Source organism: Carettochelys insculpta, chromosome 33, assembly GCF_033958435.1.
Source record: "Carettochelys insculpta isolate YL-2023 chromosome 33, ASM3395843v1, whole genome shotgun sequence".
Classification (NCBI taxonomy): domain Eukaryota; kingdom Metazoa; phylum Chordata; order Testudines; family Carettochelyidae; genus Carettochelys; species Carettochelys insculpta.
Window position 1 is genome coordinate 107,423 of NC_134169.1, and position 7,396 is coordinate 114,818.

At 49.6% G+C, this 7,396-nt stretch overlaps 1 non-coding gene across 1 annotated transcript; it reads left to right on the forward strand.

The window, feature by feature from the left end:
- Positions 1-6,765: 6,765 nt before the first annotated feature.
- On the forward strand, positions 6,766-6,837 carry TRNAC-GCA (transfer RNA cysteine (anticodon GCA)). Its single transcript has one exon. It is a non-coding gene; the product is annotated as a tRNA-Cys (tRNA).
- Positions 6,838-7,396: the final 559 nt, after the last annotated feature.

Genomic DNA, 7,396 nt, shown 5'->3' on the forward strand with positions numbered 1-7,396 from the left:
TGACAGCATGGAAACAATGTGGGAAGCGGCAGTTACGGCTTATAAGCTCTCCTCAAATTACAAAGAGGAGGGCGCCATGGGTCACTTTCACCAGTGGGAGGAGTCATCACATTCCACTGGTCAGCTACTGCCTGACGCAAGCAGGGCAGCTCCCGGTCAATAAGGTGCTGACTGGCCACATCTGCCTTCCTCAGTGGGTGCATGGGTATGGAGCAAAAATTGAAACGTAGATGTAAATGATGTACCCATCAAAAAATGATATAATAAATGAACTTGCCTTCAGCTTGGTAGCTGGAATGTGCAAACCATGTGTCCAGGACTTGAATCTGCCCCATGAACGTGGACTCAATATGCAAAACAGCCGTCACAGACCAACAGCTACACAAACGGAACGTCAACATCCCTGCTCTCCAGGAAACCAGGCTGGCAGATGCTGGGTCAGTGAAAGAAACCAACTGCACTTGCTTCTGGAAGGGCTTGAGTTCAGAGGAACACCGCCTCTAAGGAGTTGGATTTGCTGTTTGAGACAATCTCCTGAAATCTATCAGTACGCTCACAGCTGACTCAGAACTCAGGTCAGGATATGTCAACATCATCACTGCTTATGCACCCACGTTGGCCTCATGCACCAAAGACAAGGGCTGTTTTTATTGTAATCTTCAGAAAGTTATTGACTTCTTTCCGACTGGTAAACGACTGTATATCCTTGGCGACTTCAGTGCAAGAGTTGGACGTGACCATCAGTCCTGGCCTGTCTGCCTCAGTCTTCACAGTATTGGGAAAATGAACAAAAATGGTCAGAGGCCTCTCAAAGTCAGGTCTCAGAATCAAATCTGCATCACTAATACTTTCGTTAACTTCAAAGAGTGAAACAAGGTTTCATGGCGCTGCCCCAGATCCGGTCACTGGCCTCAATTTGACCTTTCACTGGTATGCAGGAAACATCTCAATGCCGTCAAATTTACATGCTTGTACCACAGCGCAGATTGTGACGCTGATCACTCCTTGATCATCAGCAGGGTGAAAATAGTCCCAGAGAAACTCTATGGCTGTTTCTACACAGGTCACTTCCTTCGGAAGTGGCATGCTAAAACAGGGAGCTAAAGATGTTAATGAGGCGCGGATGAAAATTCCCCATGCCTCATTAGCATAATGTGACGTCATTTGGCGTCCAGAAGTCCGTTCTGCCATGCTCCAAAATGCTGTGTAGAAGCGTGGCCCCCGGGAGGGCTTCCGGAATGTTGCCTCCTCCCAAGGTGGCACAGTGGCAGTTCGTGCTCGGTGTGCAACGCTGGCCCAATAACACACCGAGAGTGGAAGAGATTAACCTCAGTGCTTTATTTGGTATACCAAAATAGGGTGCAGGGGGATATATTCCACAAAGCCTGCACACTTAACAGCAGACAAGGCAAGCATATTTATACCCTTTTCCACTTCCCTTAGTTTTCTCCCCCTCCCAAACAGTCTCTTTTTACATCCTCATTTCTCTCACAAACAGTCTCCTTTTACATCCTTATTTCTCTCACAAACAGTCTCTGAAAGCCCTTACCAACTAGAGCTATTTCCGTGCATCTGGGAGGCTTTGCTAACAAACAAAACTTTAAGCTGTTATTAACCCTATGTTACCCGGGCTACCTTTCCCCTCACATACCTCCTGCCAACATTTCTCCCCTTTGAGAATACTCAAGATATCCTATATTGAGTCTTCTCATATTCCTTACTTAAGACCTGATTTATGGGTCGCATTTCCATGCTCTTATCCCTTATCACATGCATCTCCACCTATTTGGGAAAAAGGCCCACACATCCTTTAAGCAATGGCAAACATATTTGAAGAAAACAACAAGTTAAAAGAAAAACTACTATAATAACCACCAAGGAGGATAACATACTTTTGATCCAACTCATCCATCCTCCTAAATTCCAATTCCACCATTGGACACCCTTAGGCAGAAATATGTAGGTTCTGGCATATGACACCACGCTGGTGGTATTACAACTCAGATTCGTGTTATTATGGTTGGCTGCTACCTTAGTGGCATTTACGAATATAAAACAATCAAAGGCTTTAGAAACATTTGCTAGCTTTACCTTAAGATGGTGCTGATTAGAATAAGCATTTGGCTTTTGGCTGGGGCCAAAATTATACAGGTTGCTGGCTGTGATATTAATGTCAAAATTTCGGAGAAGTGTATCGTTCTGAATGTTCTGCAAAGGAGTAGGTACTCCTATAAAACAAGTGGTCATCACTGATCCCATAGTATAACTTCCCCCAACACAAACATGTGAACTATTGGTGGCCGTGGTGGCTAAAAGAACTCACCAGTTATCCTCTGCTGGGTGCAGAGCGGCAGGAACTCCACCGCCTACAATTCCGAACAAACAAATACATAATAACAAGCACATCTCCACTTTACAGAGCTACTTTCGCTTAAACAACAATTTCAGTCCTAAGTCATCTTCAGTTTCCGGGGTAACACGACTCACAGTCCACTCCTTTTCTTCCGCAGGTTCAATCTTTTTCAGTCAAGTGAAGTGGACCCACGGCTTGACACCTTGTAGTTTGGCAGCAGTTTTAGTAGTCAATAAAACAAGGTGTGGTCCTTTCCACTTCTCTTGAAGGGGCTCCTCCTTCCATGTCCGAAGCAGTACGCTGTCTCCTGGCTGGATATCGTGGAGGGGCTGGTCCAGTGGGATGGGCTGGTTGTCACGAACAAACCTGTGAATAGAAGACATAACAGACGACAGCGACAGCAAATATTTCTTTAAAGACTCTTCCCCTATTCCCCATTCCGTACCGGTACCAGGCACCCCATTCATTGGCCATGGTTGCCCATACAAGATTTCGAATGGGCTTAATCCTAACCTCCCTTTGGGCAATATTCGGGTCCTTAAGAGGGCTAAGGGGAGGGCTTCTGGCCACTTAAGCTGAGCTTACTGGCACAACTTTGACAAATGTCTTTTCAAAGTTTGATTCCCTCTTTCCACTACTCCACTGGCCTGTGGTCTATATGGGGTGTGGTATTTCCACGGTATCTTGAGTCCATCCGCTACTTTCTCCACACATCGGGCTGCAAAGTGGGTTCCTCGGTCTGACTCAATCCATTCTGGTACTCCAAATCAGGGGATTATTTCCTTTAAGATTTTTGCAGTGACTGTGCTAGTTGTGCAGTTTTTGCATGGAAAAGCCTCTATCCATCCTGTGAACCGGTCCACAAGTACCAGGAGGTATCGAAACCCACTAACACGAGGCAGTTCAGTAAAGTCAATTTGCCACACAAGTCCCGGTCCCAGGGCTGATGGTAGAGGGGAGGGTACCATGGGTGTTCCCGTTCGGGGGTTGTTCTTCTGGCATACCATACAGTCTCTAACCACCCGTCTGGCCTCATTTCTCATTCCATTTCCTATAAAATACTTCTCCAGTAGCTGAACCAGAGCTTCCTGACCCGCATGGGTTCCTTGATGGAAACTCACGACCGTTGGTCTTATCAGGGGTCCAGGCAGTAACACCTGTCCCTTTTCACTCACATACCATCCTTCTCGCAGGTTCAGCTGTAGCTGCTTAGCCAATTGCTGTTCTTGGAACGAGTATTCTGGTTTTTCATGGGGATCTAGGAGGAGGGGAATCAGAGGCAAAAGAGCAATACCCTCTGTGTTTGCTACCCGTTTGGCCTCTCGGTCTGCCCGGGCATAGCCTCTAGTCACATCTCCATGCCCCCTTTGGTGAGCTCGACAATAGACAATAGCCACTTCCTTCGGTTCCTGTATAGCCTGGAGAAAAGCCTGGATCTGTTCTCCATATTTGACAGGCTCCCCTTGAGCTGTAAGCATTCCCCTTTCCCTCCAAATTCCAGCATGGGCGTGGGCTACCCCAAATACATACTTAGAGTCTGTCCAGATTGTAACTGGTAGACCTTTAGCCATTTCCAGGGCTCGAGTAAGAGCTATGAGTTCAGCAAGCTGAGCTGAGGTGCCCACTGGTAAAGGTTGAGCCTCAATAGTCTCGTGCAAGCTGACTATCGCATACCCAGCTCTCCTCTGACCATTTATCACCTGGGAACTGCCATCTGTCAACCACTCTAGGTCCGCATTTAAGAGCAGTTGATCCTTAAGGTCAGGGCGGCTCGAATATTGAGTGTCAATAGTCTCTAAACAATCATGCTCAATTTCCTCTGGGTAGCTGGGTTCAAAGCTGGACTGGTTACCAACTTAATCTCTGCATTCTTCAGCAATGATGCTTGATACTTTGTAAGTCAGGCTTGCGTGAGGCAAAGCCCTCCTTTTGCTTCCAGCAGGGCTTGGACAGCGTGTGGGGTATTGACCTCAACTTCCCCTCCCAAAGTAAGTTTTCCTGCCTCCTCTAGGATGATGGCTGCAGCCGCCACCGCCCGCAGGCACGCTGGCCAGCCTCTAGCAACAGCATCTAGTTGTTTAGAGAAGTAAGCCACAGGTCGCTTCCAACTTCCCACCTTCTGAGTTAATATTCCAAGAGCCACTCCCTTCCTTTCATGCACATACAGCTGAAATGGTTTAGTAACATCTGGCAGACCTAGGGCTGGAGCTTCCATTAAGCGTAATTTCAAAGCTTTAAATGCATGTTGAGCCTCCTTTGTAAAACAAAACAAGTCTCTGTCACTTCCTTTAACACACTCATATAGGGGTTTAGCCAGTACCCCAAAATCAGGTATCCATAATCTGCAAAATCCTGCATAGTAGTAGCCTGCCGATCTGCAGCTCCCGGTCTATCAACTATCGTTTCAGTCACTAATGGATACAATCCAACTGAGGGGGCAATCCCCAAATCCTGGGAAACCCTTTCCCTACATGAAGGGGGTGTGGGTGCAGAGGCCGAAGCGGGGGTTCTGGTGCCAGTTTACATCAGGCTTATTTACAGCTGATTGCACAATACATGAGACTCCACACATTTCCTGCAGGTCTGGTCTATTTCTAAGATATTTAAAACACTGGCCATACATATGTTCTTCCCATTTACCGGTACGTTGTAAAAACAAAAGCAGCTGCAAGATGGTATTATAGTTTAGGGATCCCTCTGGTGGCCACCATTCCTGTCCCTCTAAATTATACTGTGGCCATTCTACTGTGCACAATCTCCTTAATTTAGACTTAGTCAGGGAGTCCCCCCCTATGATCTTCCAATATTTTAAAACACAAGCCAAAGGCGCATTACCCTTGGGACCACTGGATCCCTGACCCATGGTCTCCTCCCCTACAGCCACAACCTTTCCTGCCCCAGACCCTTATGTCCGTCCGGCATCCCGGAAGCCCTTCCCCCAAGGACTGGGTCTTACCTTCTCAGAGGTCTGGTTATCAACCGTGTTCCTGCCCTCTGTCTCAGAGGTCCGGTTAGTCACCGTGTTCCTGCCCTCTGTCTCAGAGGTCCGGTTAGTCACTGTGTTCCTGCCCTCTGTTTTCTTTCTCTTCCACGTTGCTGCGTTGCACCGTTCTGTCGTCCCTGGCAGGGGCCGCAGAATCCGTACGCCGAGTTCCCCCGGAAGAGTTACCGGTGTGCGCACTGGAAGTCTGACGCCATCTCCCGCTACCCCCACCAAGAGGCGAGCCGGGCAAGGCTTTAATTTAGGGTGCCCACCCAGGGACGCCAAAACTGTTGCCTCCTCCCAAGGTGGCACAGTGGCAGTTCGTGCCCGGTGTGCAACGCTGGCCCAATAACACACCGAGAGTGGAAGAGATTAACCTCAGTGCTTTATTTGGTATACCAAAATAGGGTGTAGGGGGACATATTCCACAAAGCCTGCACACTTAACAGCAGACAAGGCAAGCATATTTATACCCTTTTCCACTTCCCTTAGTTTTCTCCCCCTCCCAAACAGTCTCTTTTTACATCCTCATTTCTCTCCCAAACAGTCTCCTTTTACATCCTTATTTCTCTCACAAACAGTCTCTGAAAGCACTTACCAACCAGAGCTATTTCCGTGCATCTGGGAGGCTTTGCTAACAAACAAAACTTTAAGCTGTTATTAACCCCATGTTACCTGGGCTACCTTTCCCCTCGCATACCTCCCGCCAACAGGAAGGAAATCCTTCTCCCGGAGGCCCCTTCTTCCCAAAAATGTCCAGGGGTGGCTGCAGCGGGCACCAAACTTCGAAGGTCTTTGGAACTTCAAGACTAACTGCTCCGCCATTGGCCATGTGCTCCCGCGGGCTGGGGGAGTCTGGGAGAGCAGGGGCAGGGCCACAGCAGGGTGAGCAGGATGGTTAAAAAATGCCACTAGGGGAAGGTGGAAGGCCCTGGAAGCCTGGGACGTCAAGCAATGCTGCACGGGACAGCAAGCCCAGAACCACGACGCGCTGTGCTCCAGAGCAGGACATCATTGCCAATCCAGGCCCCACAAGGGGCCAAAATACAAGAAGGGGCTGCTGCAGCAGGCACTGTCTGGCTGCACCCCAGTCCTCGGCGGGCAGGGGCTGGGCTGACGCCCCCAGGGGCTCAGTGTTTGGAAGTGAGAGTTTGTGAGCGGTAAGTTGCTGATGAAACGGTGAGTCATGGGAATTAAGGAGCTGCTGTGGAGATAAATGGGGTTCTCCGCAGAGGGCCCTCTCCCTCGGAGGCTTGGAAGAATCGTGGAGAGCTTGCACGCAGAGCAGCGTGTGGTCCCAGGAAAGCTGCTGTGTGAGACAGAAGAGCTGTGAGGAGTGTGCAAATTGGTGTGTCTCAGAAAGAGCTGAGAGGTGCAAGGGGAGGGTGTGCCCTTCATAAACCTGAAGAGTGGAAGCAGGCTAGCATGTGGGAGTATAGCTCAGTGGTAGAGCATTTGACTGCAGATCAAGAGGTCCCTGGTTCAAATCCAGGTGCTCCCTGAACAGCACTTTTCCTAACAAAAACCCTCTTTTCATACCCATTCCCAGCAAGGCCAGGAGCTCCACTGAATGGGGGGCGCTGTTAAAAACTCGCCATCCCCCCCACGGCCACATCTGGGGCAGCTGGTCTTCAGCTGAAGTCAGGTCCATCCTTCTGGGCCTATTTTCATTTTCTTACCCAAGGTTGGCCACAGGCTTCCCCCTTTCCCGGCCCCCATATTGAGCGGGTGCCCAGGATGTTCGCCTGCGGCAGGGGCCTGGGAAAGCGTCCCAGTAGGAATACGTTGAAAGCAGGGGGGGAAGCAAAGCTGAGGTGCAGACTCAGCTCATATTACAGCTGGGGAAGGGCTGGCCTGTTGCACACGCCAACCACTGTGGGCACACAGGCCAGGGTGCAGCAATTTGAGAGGGCGGAGCTTTTATGGTAAATGTGGGCCACCAACCCCTTCACATACAGGGGCCCTGTCCTTCTTCCCTCTCCTCCCTCGCGCCCTCCCCAGCCAGCCTGGCCCTGCCCCTCTCAACCAGCATCCCCCGATGCCCTACCCCCCTCTTCCCT